Source organism: Mus caroli, unplaced genomic scaffold (genome assembly GCF_900094665.2).
Source record: "Mus caroli unplaced genomic scaffold, CAROLI_EIJ_v1.1 scaffold_14954_1, whole genome shotgun sequence".
NCBI lineage: Eukaryota > Metazoa > Chordata > Mammalia > Rodentia > Muridae > Mus > Mus caroli.
The window spans coordinates 9,656-22,903 of record NW_018389454.1 but is presented as its reverse complement, the minus strand read 5'-3'; the positions used below and the strand labels follow the sequence as shown (position 1 = coordinate 22,903).

The 13,248-nt window shown below is 39.7% G+C and overlaps 1 non-coding gene across 1 annotated transcript; it reads left to right on the top strand.

Annotated features, from left to right (window-relative positions):
- The first annotated feature begins 4,489 nt into the window (after positions 1–4,489).
- Positions 4,490–4,621, top strand: LOC115030295. Its single transcript, XR_003835882.1, has one exon. It is a non-coding gene; the product is annotated as a small nucleolar RNA SNORA17 (small nucleolar RNA).
- Positions 4,622–13,248: the final 8,627 nt, after the last annotated feature.

The following is a 13,248-nucleotide window of genomic DNA, read 5'->3' as shown; positions in this document are numbered from 1 at the left end:
GTAAACAGAGAGTTTACAAAGGAAAAATAGATTTAAAAAATAGTGTTTTAAATGTCCATCATTCCTAGCAATTAGGAAGTGCAAATCAAAGATTTCGTCTTACCTTGGTGAGAATGAAAGGTCAGTAAAACAACAGACAAAAGATGCTGAAGTGGTTGGTGGGTGATTCTCATTCACTCTTGCATAGGACTACACACAGCTACAGTCACTATGGAAAGCATTATGCAGGATTCTGTAAAAGCTAAAAATAAATGTATTTTATGTTCCAGCTATACCACTCCTTGGCATATGCTCAAAGGATAGGACATCCCATTCCACAGACACATGCTCATCCATGTTCATTGCTGCTCTATTTACAATAGCTAGGAAGCAGAAACAACTTAAATGTCCTTCAACCAATGATTAGATAATGAATATGTGATACACACATACACACACACACACACACACACACACACACACACTATGAAATACTATTCAGCTGTAAAGAAAATGAAATAAGCATTTCAAGTAAGTGGGTGGAAATAGAAAAGATCATATTGAGTGAGTTAAGCCAGAGTTAGAAAGCCAAACATTACTACTCTCTTTCATGAGAGACTCCTAGTTCCAAATCTCCAGGTGTGAGTGCATAGTCTGAATTAACTACTTAAACCAGGAAGACCAAAAGGTTCCTTAGCTGGAGTAGTCAGTGTTGGAGCAATAGAGAGAACAATAGTACATGTAATCATTGTATCTGGGAAATAGGAAAGGGCCACTCCTAATCAGGGAGGACTGATGGACAGAAAAGCAGAAAGAAGGAGCAGGGTAAAAAGTAAAAGTTTCTAAACATCAGAAGGAATCAATTATCTGTCTAAATACTTAAATAACCTATAAAATGCATAACTCTCTATATAAATATTATTATCCAGCTTAAATGAAAATTTCACCTTTAGTATATTATTTTTCACTCTACAACCAAAGACCATCTAACAAAAACCACATAATGAAGCATGACTTTTGGTTCATGTTCTTTTGACTTTTGGTTCAGGCTGTTCAGGAGAATATCAAAACAGACTATTTCAATTGCCCTTGGTTGTCTCCAAGACATCATGCATGTCAGACTCAGGGAATAGAGCCCCTAAGCAAGAACTGACCTGAATGCCTTCTCCCTGAGAACTAGCTTTCATGATACTAGAAGGAACCATGCATCTTCCAAAGGAGGGAAGCAACAAATAGTCCTACCTAGCTATGATGCTTATGAACTACAATGATCATCATGACAGGATAACCCTAAGGTTGCAGTAGTAACACGCATACCTTGCTAGAAACCAGCAGCTCTTTAATTGAACTTATGAGAGGCAAACCATTCTGGTAAAGGAAACATAACTCAAGTCCATCAAAGTCATGGATCTTAGAGGAGAGCCTATGAATACCATTTCATTAAGACAGCATAAACTCTAACTACATTTTATATACTTTTTATTATACCCACTAGTTGTGGTGTGGCTCACCATTGGTACCTACCTTTAATCCAAAATAATGAAGATAAATGGGGAAGAAAGCACCCATATTAGAAAATGATCTCTAACCAAGTGACAAAGTGATGAATCAGAGAAAGACTGACAGAATGAGATAAGCACAACTCTTATGAGAGGGGAGATGAAAGAGAGCCAGCATAAGAGAGAGCAGCACAGAGGGAGAAAAAGGCAGTTATACTGGGAGAGTTTTACACAGACAGGTTGAAAAGAGAACAAACTAGACACAGGTGAAGACAGAATGAGCCAGAGAATGAGAAAGAGCAGATTGCCAGAGTTAGTTTGAGGCCATGTAGAGCAAAAAGTCAGAGGCTGAGAGAGAAGTCAGATTTAATTGGTCAGCTTGGAGAGGAATTTGAACCAGAACAGATTATTTGAACCAGCCAACGTAGTTCAGAAAGAACTATAAAGGGTGAGCTTATTCAGCAATAGGTCTCAGAGGCTGAAAACATTCTCAGCCTACAGAAAATTGTACAGAGGCTAGAAGCTTGTAGGATTAGGCCTAGGTTAGCATACAGAGGCAATAAACCTCAGAGACAACAATTAAGTCAGGTGAATAAGAGATACATGAACACGTCCCTTAATGCAATACTGATAATTTATGGGTAACTTGGAGTTAATCACTAAGGCATATAAGCCATGCAATTTTGTGCCCCAAGCAAGACACCTTTATTGCTTTAGTGAGACATTTTGGAGAAGTCAGTGAGAGGAATATACATTCCTGAAAGCATATAAACATATCTTGAAGATTCCTGTTTGATGATATATCACTTATCAGGGATAAACGTTTCGAAAGTCTTAGTCACCAAAAGTGACAGAGGTCTAGGAATTTCCAAAAAGCTACCAGCTTATCTGCCTGTAGTGTTGGAGAGGTTCAAGAAAAAGGGATATTTGTACGTCTCAAGTAAGATGAACTGGTAAAGTGATATCAGGAAGAGTTGTCCTATGCCCTGAAATCTCACTACATTCTTTTATTTCCTTTTCTCTCTCTCTATTTTTAAATCAAGTCCAGATTGATTCTGTTTCAACTTCTGTCACAAGAAAAGTCCATGGCTGTCTGTTAATTACATCATGCCTCTACTTGATGAGGCCTGCTCCTTTAACATACCTGTAGCTATTCTGTATTCAGACTCTGAGTTACTCACAAGGTAAAATTAAGTTCAAAGTTATTACTCTAACTGACATTGAAGAATGCTACTAATAAGCCAAAAAGTTATGGTTGAATCACTTGTACCCTGTTATCTTGATGTTCTGAAATTTCCCTGTTCACTACCTATCCAGCACCCTTCTTACCTCACGCAGGACCAATCATCTTGAAGGTTAGCCAAAAATGTTGTACCACTTCATTGTTTGCCTTTGAACTTTGGAACCTGGTTTTTCATATAAAAAGGCTACTCTGAGACCAAACTAATACGACAATTATGCTCCTGAGTCCTTTTTTGAAGTTGTGAACATACAGTATTGTGGTGTGCATTCAATAATGACTCTTGCTTAACTGAGATTGTGTACATATGGTTTGAGTAGTGATTTCCTGGACCCCAAAACTACTCTCTCATTTTAGCTTTCTAACTGCTTGCAGTAGGGGAATTCCCTGTCTCCGTAGCTCATATCCATTAACTTAGTTATTGTTTATTGCTTGGAAGAGACACCATGACCAACTCAATTTTTAAAGTAGCATTTAATTAGGAGTTTGCTCACAGTTTCAAAGGATGAGTCTATGACCATCATGGCAGGGAACATGACAATGGGCAGACAAGCATGTCACTGGAGCAGTAGATTAGTGCTTACATCTTACCTACAAGATGGAAGCAGAGAGAATGAAAGTGAGCCTAGTATGTGCTTTTCAAATTCAAATCCAGCCAGGCGTGATGGCGCATGACTTTAATCCCAGCACTTGGGAGGCAGAGGCAGGATGATTTCTGAGTTTCAGGCCAACCTGATCTACAAAGTAAGTTCCAGGACAGCCAGGTCTATACAGAGAAACCCTGTCTTGAAAAACCAAAAAAAAAAGAAAAAAAATTCAAATCCAACTCCCATTGACACACTGTAGGCTTAGAATTTTCAAAACCTACTTTCATAAGGGTTCTTAAATGCTTTAACCTCCCTACTCGCCCACCATGCATCAGAGGTCATAGAAAATAAAGGCAATTGGGACACTGTTTAGAAATAGTTCTTTAGGGAAATTCCAGTCTTTGTTGTCAAGATATCAGCATTTCTGTCTACTAGCAAACCATCAAACAGGCTTCAGCAGTTTCAGCCCAGTCCACTTGTCAGACACCATACACGAATCAGCAGCAGCAGCTTGATTCACAATAAACTTCAAGGCTCAACTAGATAGGTGCTAGTTTGTGAAAGCAGCAAGAAGCTGCTGGGATATTATATATCATGAGAAATTCTTTAGCAAGTTACTTTCTATGATGCCATGACAAGTGAAGAACGGCAATGCAGTACAAAGCCAACCAGTACCAGAGCATTCTCAGTGAAGACTGGCAAAGTGGTGCAAGGCAAACCAATGTACAAGCCTTGTCCCACCATCTGTGGTCATATTCATATTCTTTCTAAACACTGTACATTCTTCCAGGTGTCTGCTTCAGGAAAATATCCTCTCATCTGTGTCTGCTTCAGCAAAACATTCCTTCACATGTCTGCCTTAGTAAAACTTCCTCTTACCTTTTTCTGCTTTATCAAAACATCTTTTCACCTGTGTCTGGCCCAGCAAAACATCATTATAACCTAAATGAGTCTCCAAATAATCCAGAAATTTCTACATCTACACACTTTCTGCAATAATCTTATAATCTTCAAAAGTGTTCTACCAATTAAGGATCTAGCATTCAAATATATGAGCCTGTTGGGGCCATTCTCCTTCAAACCACTATCTTTAGACACAGCAGCTAAAATTTACTTAAAGTATTTGGAGCCAAAATGTTAAACTTGTAAACTATTGGCTGTTTTTTCTTTTTTTTAATATTGTCCCTGACATTAGGGGCCTTGAAGGTGTGACTGCTGTGTCCCGTGTGTTTAAATAGGTGACAGAGAGAAGAGAGACTATGTCTATGCCCAGTGTTCTGACCTATGAATATCTGAATAGTTAGTAGCCCAACTAACATTCCATGAAAAAAGCAAGCCTGAGATGACTACCAGGCTGGCACCACAAGGCCCAGGCAGGGAGCTAACCTGAGATGAATTTGAGTCCAGCACCATGCAGGCCTGGGTGTGGGAACATACCTAAGATGATCCCTGCCCAGCTACATAATGCATGAGCAGGGCAGCTGCTGAACTAAGCTTAGCACTCCTGAGACCACTCTTGAGATGACCCCAGACACACAGAGCTCAGGTCACCACTAAGAGAAACAAGGAAGTGGTGGAGAAATGGAAGAGAAAGAGAAACAGAAGGTGTGGGCACAATGAAGAGAGGCAGAACTGGAGACTCAGGGGTAGTGAGGAATAATAGCCTAATGTGAGTACGTGGTTATGTTACATGAGGCCATGGTATTGTACTGTCATGTCTCAGTCTGTGGCCCTGCAGCAGCAGGGATCTGTTACCACCAAAGACTAGAGAGACATCTCTGGTATGGGCTGTGAAGAACTGGCCTCACCACTCATCCGGCATCATGGGATAACTGACACTGGGAACATGAGAACAGGAAAAATGCCCCTGACCCTGACTCTAACCAGCTGCAACTCCGGAGAGCAGCAGTGCATATTGCCAGAGTTGTGGGTGAGCCAGCCCTGAGGATATAAGTGTAGGAGAGCTGGCTCTACCCCTCTGCATCTGTGCAGTGGCATGGAAGAAGGGTAGATACCTTTGTCTTTACCTCATGCCCCACCAACTGCAGCAGGCAGCCCTGGCTCTGGAGTCAGGAGAGCAGGAGAGCTGGTCCTGCCTCTCAGGAGAGTTGCCCTACACCTCCCCTGGACAGCACAGTAGAGTTGACACTGGTGGCAGGAAAGCAGGTGAGCCAGCCTGAGGGCATGAGTGTAGGCACTATTTTATTTTGCTAAATATTTGGGTTCTTTTGTCACTACCTCCCTTCTAACCATTATTCCAAACTAATCCCTACCAACCACACCTAAAACTAGGTAGAAGAGAAAGAATGTTAAACGGGGAAGGGGGTGTAGACTTCTACATGTTACTTCCTGCTAAATAGAGACACAGTTTCTTTGGGGCAAGTCCAATCTTTATTGTCAGGTTATCTCCAATGTCTTTTAATCAAACTGCAACAACAGCAACCAGGAGCATCAACGGGGAAGCAGCAGCTTCCTTCTTCTTCTTCAGAGTCCCTCCACCCACTCTAGCATTTATATAATCACCAGAGTCCTCAAAATTAAACCACTCACAGCTAGCAAAATTATGCTCCTGCCAAAGCAGAGCATTCACAAGGTGAATAGTCTGCTGCCGTGGATAATCTGAAGCAGCCCCATATCCCACATCTAAGATTACAACAGAAACATGTTTATGAATCATAGCTGGGTTTGGGATATGGAGGGATATGAGAGGCAACTGGAAAAATTGCAGGTAGAGATTTGGGAAGCAAATAGCACCAGCAAAGGGAGAATGCCAAAACTCTCACTACATTTCTCCCCTTCTAATCTAAAAACAAACAAACAAACAAAACAAAAACAAAAGCAAACAAAAAAAAAAAACAAAACCTTTTTCTCTAACATTAATGAGACTTTTTGTTTTCTTAAAAGGAGATTGTCAATGAACCAAACACTTTTTAGATCAGTAGTTTCTTCTATAACTTGATAACTCTCCGGTGATCTTGTCTAAAAGGGCTCATACTTGCTGTTGAGCCTGGTTCTAAGGTGAACCCTTGCATTCTCCCTTTCCCATACCCATTTAAAGTTTTCCAATTGCTCATCTATTCTCCCAACATTCATTGAGACAGAGTACAGCAGGAGGAGGAAGAAGAAGAAAATATAGAAAATTCCCTCTGGAAGCAAAGTGGGAAAGAACCCAGTGGCAGTATCTGCAATAAACTTTCTGTGGATGTCCTGAAGCAGTTTATTCATTCCTTCATATCCTACCTTCTTCCCTACAGCACTAGATACTATGTTTCCCATTTTGCTTTGCCCTATGTCTGGGCACTACCTGATAGCATTATTTTTTATCCATTTTATTTGGCATCCAGAGTCCTTGGAATTAAACTACCTGCAGCTGACAGAATCATATGCCTGCCAGACCATGAACAAGACAAATAGTCTGCTGCTGTGGATAATCTAAAGCAGCCCTTTATCCCATACCTGGGATTAAAGAAAAAACATGTTTACATAGCATAACTGGATTTTTTTAAAGAAACCGAATCTCTCACTACATGTGAGTATGGGAGAGCTGGCCCTACCGTTTGTCTGCCATGTGGTTACATGTTCAAGGGAGAAATGCCAGCCTCCTCTTGCCCCTGGCCACCTATAACATGCAGGAGATCTGGCAGAGAGAGAGAGAGAGAGAGAGAGACAGAGACAGAGACAGAGACAGAGACAGACAGAGAGACAGAGACAGAGACAGAGAGACAGAGACAGAGACAGAGACAGAGACAGAGACAGAGACAGAGACAGACAGAAGACCCTGTCAGAGTTGAACAAAGATGACAACAATGAGCATTCCAAACAGGATGGATAGAAGTCCAAAAGGCCTGAACCCCATACAAAGAAGTATAGACAAGTGAAGACAGCCAGAAATTTAAGAAGCGGCCTTTCTCAGGGAAGAGCACAACAATTTATTGTCCAGTGCCAGTCTGCCCTAAAAATATATACAGGTAGCATTATATATGAACTGAAAGGATTGTATCTAGGAATATGCTTGTGTGTGTGTGTGTGTGTGTGTGTGTGTGTGTGTGTGTGTGTGTGTGTGTGTTTGTGTAAGGGGTATATGGGAGAGTTTGAAAGGATAAAAAGGTATGAAGAAATGTAATGAAAATATAATCTTAAAATTAGAAACTGTTGTCCCTGGTGTCCTGACCATGGAATATCTGATTCAGAATGTTCTATAAGGACCAGTTTCACTAAATATTTAATCCTTTGGAACCAGATGAGGCTAGTCATACAGCCTTACCAAAAGTTAAAGGAAGGTCTAGAAAACTCTCTCCTAAGTCCAGTACACCTCCTCTGCTTAATTCTCTGCTAAGTGGCAATGCAATAAATGATCCATGCCCATGAAGGGTCCCAATATAACATATATAGAGATCTAAAAACAAAAATATTACAGAGAATGGGGTTCAGAGCCATTTAAAAAATACTATCCTTTTGTCTTAGCTCCAAACTTTGTCTCTGTAACTCCTTTCATGAGTATTTTGTTCCCTATTCTAAGGAGGAATGAAATATCCACCCATTGGTCTTCCTTCTTCTTGATTTTCTTATGTTTTGCAAATTGTATCTTGGGTGTTATATGTTTCTGGGCTGATATCCACTTATCAGTGAGTGCATATCTAATGACTTCTCTTGGGATTGGGTTACCTCACTAAGGATGATATCCCCCAGATACATCCATTTGTCCAAGAATTTCATAAATCCATTGTTTTTAAAAGCTGAGTAGTACTCCATTGTGTAAATGTACCACATTTTCTGTATCCATTCCTCTGTTGAGGGACATCTGGGTTCTTTTCAGCTTCTGGCTAGTATAAATAAGGCTGCTATGATTATAGTGGAGCATGTGTTCTTATTACCACTTGGAATTTCTTCTGGGTACATGCCCAGGAGAGGTATTGCTGGATCTTCCAGTAAATGGATCCCGGGGATCCATCCCATAATCAGCCACCAAACCCAGACACTATTGCATATGCCAGCAAGATTTTGCTGAAGGGACCCTGGTAAAGCTGTCTTGTATGAGGCTATGCCAGTGCCTGGCAAATACAGAAGTGGATGCTCACATTCATCTATAAGATGGAACACAGGGCCCACAATGGAGAAGCTAGAGAAAGCACCCAAGGATCTGAAGGGGTCTGCAACCCTATAGGTGGAACTAACCAGTACCCCCAGAGCTCGTGTCTCTACCTGCATATGTAGCAGAAGATGGCCTAGTCAGCCACTACTGGGAAGAGAGACCCCTTGGTATTGCAAGCTTTATATGCCCCAGTACAGGGGAATGCCAGGGCCAATGGGTGGGTGGGGAGCAGAGTCCGGGGAGGATATAGGGAACTTTCAGGAAGCATTTGAAATGTACATAAAGAAAATATCTAATAAAAAAATAAAAACAAAACAAAACAAGAAATACTATCACAAAATGTGTGTGAAATGTGACCTTTAGATTAGCAATGCCTTATGAAAACAATTCCCACTGCTCAATATAGTCTATGCTTTATAATCAAAAGCAAAACCCCCTCACAAATGTAACATATAATCAATTGATTGGACAAGAAAATATTAAAACAGTAGTCCAACGGCTTGTTAGTGTTCCAAAGGTTAGTAGCCAAATGGACCAAGGTTCTATAAGTGTATGTAATAAAGTCCTGATCTTAATACTCAAGGAAGTTTTCCACTGTCAGACAAAATTCTACAGAGCCTTTTATGTACAGTGTTGTACAAGCTATATAAAGACACATAGATAATAATGATGTGGAGGCCACTTCATCTCTTTCGTTAACTTATGAAAATGCAAATTCTAATTGCAAAAACCCCTTCATTCTGTAGTAGTTACTCTTTTCACACTACTGTTGACAGAATAAAAGCATGCCAAAATGTTGGCACAGAGGATCATAAAGCTGAGAGACTATGTGCTTCAAATGTGTAAAAAGAGGACACTACCAAAAATAATGTAAACAAAAACTTGCTAATAAACCTCAGTATAATAGGACTTCCCCCCCCCCCCCCCCAAAAAAAAAAAAAAAAAAAAAAATAGGTCAAAATGTAAAAAGGGTATTCACTGGGCCAATCATTGTGATCTAGAACTGATGACAAAGGCAATCCAATTTGGGGAAAAGGGAAAGTAAACGCCAGGGGGCAGCATGATGACACAAACAGGTCCTCTCACACTGTCAGCTTAGACTTCCAATGCTCAGGCCCAATAACAGCTATACTAGACTCAACCAAGATGGCAAATCCACAGCAGTGCTCCTAAACCAAAGGCAATGAGAAATTTGATTACTACCACTAAAATTAATTCGAGATTAGACTTACCTATAACCAAAGACATAAAATTAGATTTAATAAGAGGGGTAAAGAGAATCCCCACAATTCTATGTGGACCCCTTCCAACAGACTGCCCTGGGCTTGGTATTAGGCATATCAAATTGGATTATAAAAGATATTTTGTTTGCCCAGATGTATTTGATTGAGATTAAACTGATCAAATTTATATTATGATTTTTCCCAGCTACCCCAATAAATTCCAGTTCTAATTTAATTTGTACAATTGCTTATTATTCCTTATCTGATCATACAAATCCTTGATTAAAGTTACCAAATCAAGAACTTGATTTCTCAAACTCATACTAGACTCAGTATAGCATATAATATAAACCTTATATTATAATTTTCATAATCTGGCTCCCCATAGAAGGCATTATAGACACAAGATCTGGTGTGTCAATTGCAGCTAAGCAATCCCAGCCTTCTAACTGGCACACTCAGACTCCAGTTTTAGACATTCTAGGGGATAGTGGCAAAAATAGTCCCTTACAAAGTTCAGAAACATGTGTTCCAAGACTGCTATTTTCAACACCATATTTGACCCTTGCCTTTCTCCACTTGGGGTAGAGAGCAACCGTCTCAATAGGGTTGTGATATCTCTATACCTGAATATCCTTTTTCCTAAGGCCCACTGAAATACATGTCTTCAAGCTTCTTGGGGTATATCAGTCACTGATTAAGCGGACCAAACTTAAACATGTATATCAGGTAAAGCAAGAACAACTTCAGAGAGACCATATAAGACCTCCATAAGCACCTGAAATTCACCTATCATTTTTATATTCCAAAATTTCCTAGTACATGGAGGATTTTTCAGATGAGGCCAATAGATCAAACAAGGAGTCATTAACATGGCATGTTGAGGCTGGAATGTACTGTTCTCTTATTATTTCTGGAGCAAACACTACACAGTAGAAGAAACTTCTGACTGTCCCATTTGCCTTCGAAACATTCTCAGATCAGTCCTTCCAGTTCATTGACTCTTATTATGTGGCTCAAGGCATCCTGATATATACATACAGTGCATTAGAGCTTGCATGTGGACTTATGAGAGAAAAGGCTTGAATGGGAAGTAATGAAATCTCACACAAAGTGTAAGAGGGTGGTGAAAGGAGATTTGTCTCCCAAAAAGAGCAAAAACTGTCTGCCATCTCTCAGAAGTTTATAAAAGAAAATTGAAAATATCTTGAGATATAGTAGGATGTGTTTCAAGTCGTCTTTGGCTCACACCTCAGACTCATTGTGTTATCAGCATTTACTTCCATTCAAAGCTTCCTTGGTAGATCCCACAGAATTTCCTGCCCTCTCACAGAAAGACATCATCATTCTGACCACTTAAACATGTCCTTTTTTTTTTTAATGAAAGGCTCTGTTTCCCATTCCTTCTTTCATCAATGTGTTAAAGCTTTACAAAAACAAGTCCAGCTATCACAGGTACGAGCTCAGAGAATTACTTTATCCTCTCCCTTGAGATTCATTCCACCATTTCAAGAAGCATCAAGGCCTGTGGTCTTCATCCAAATGATCTTTGGCAACTTGATGTTACTCATGTGAATTCCTTTGTACTTTCTAAATACAACCGTGTTCGTGTTGATAACTTTCCAGGGATTATCTATGCTACTGCTCAAAGACATGAGCCCATTTGAGTGGCTTGCAGATAATTTACTGACTGCTTTCTCTGTAGTGGGAGTCTTAGAACAGATCAACACAGACAATAGTTCTTTGTATATATTTAAACCTTTTATTTCCTTTTGTCTCTCGAGGTATTCCCTATAACCCAAGACAAGTCATAATTGAACAAACTCACTGATTACTGAAAAAAATCAAATACTTAAAACAGAAGGAAGTGGATAAGGGCTTAATTTCTCATGACTAACTTAACAGCAACTTATATTTAAAATTCTAGAAGTCATTTCTCTCCGTCTTTTATCTTCAGGAAAAAAAAAAAAAAACACAAAGAACCCAAAAATTTTGTCCAAGCTCATGATTTTAGAAATACTTCCCCAAGGGGAAAAAAAACAAGGTCTGAGTAATTTTCCATTTTTAACTTGAAACCTAGGCTACTTATTTGTACACTCTTCTATTACAAGCTTTCTCTGGATTCCACCAGGATTGGTAGGACATGAACTGGCAACAGAAGACCAGACTGCGAGCTGGTAATAAAAGAGCATGTTCCTGAATTTCAACCATGTATAAACTACATGTCACTTCCAATTATTAATCATTTCTCAAACTTCTCATTGCACTGTGATTTTTATCTCCTCCTTTTAATTCTTAGACAAGTCCAAGCCAGGACCTCTGTTAATCAGTCTAGTCCAGGGCATTTGAAATCTGCTACAGATCAACTCAATTATACTCTGAAACACATATGCATAAAAAGGTTCATTAGAATGATTACTGCAGCTATCATACCTTCATAGTTAACACCGCTACAGCAGCAATGGTTTGATTCCAGTCTATTCAAATTGCAACAACTTTAAATTTCTACCTTCAAAATAAACAGTTTTATGTGGTGTGTCTTAGTCAGGGTTTCTATTCCTGCACAAACATCATGACCAAGAAGCAGTTGGGGAGAAAAGGGTTTATTCATCTTACATTTCCACATTGCTATTCATCACCAAAGGAAGTCAGGACTGAAACTCAAGAAGGTCAGGAAGCAGGAACTGATGCAGAGGCCATGGAGAGATGTTTCTTACTGGCTTGCTTCTCCTGGCTTGCTCAGCTTGCTTTCTAATAGAACACAGGACTACCAGCCCAGGGATGGCACCACCCACAATGGTCCCTCCCCGCTTGATCATTAATTGAGAAAATGCCTTACAGTTGGATCTCATGGAGGCATTTCCTCAACTGAAGCTCCTTTCTCTATGATAACTCCTGCCTGTGTCAAGTTGACACACAAAACCAGCCAGTACATGGTGTTTGATAACTTACTCAATACTTCTAATTGATTTCAGTATTAAAGGTTTTTTTTACATTTAACCTAATTTTATTCNTGCTTGCCTAGGGATGGGGAATAGATCATTCAATAAAATCATACAGTAAAAACGGGGGTGGGAAAGGACATGCTATTTTTCTGTCTCTTCCTTAAAATCCTAATGTTCCTTTGCAACTTTTTTTTTCAAAAAGACCTCCATGACATGTTGCTGATTCAGGGTGCCCCTACATTATACCAAGCCTTGAGCAGCTCTTCAGGGTGACCACTTCCATGGACATGCTTCTTCTTTAATTAAACTAGAAAGGTGGAACTGTGATGATGTACCGTTCTGGAAAATCTCTCTTCTGAATCTCACAGCCAAAGTTAATAATATACCTTGAGATCACTTCAGACTTATGACTGCTATTTTACTGTGTACTCAGCCTGTAAAATGGCTGTAAGAGAACAATGTGATAGCCAAACTTACTTGCCTTGGACTTCCCAACCTTTACAACCAAAGATAATGCATAGCTGTAATCTTAAATTGCAAAGCCTTCCATGCCCCGACCCAGAAGAGGTATATAACTCGCTAAAATCAGCAAATACAGAAGTGGATAACAACCTCCTAAAATCCAACATGAAGGCTGAAGGCATACATTTATGGTTATTAGCTAATAAACAATGGTATTTGTA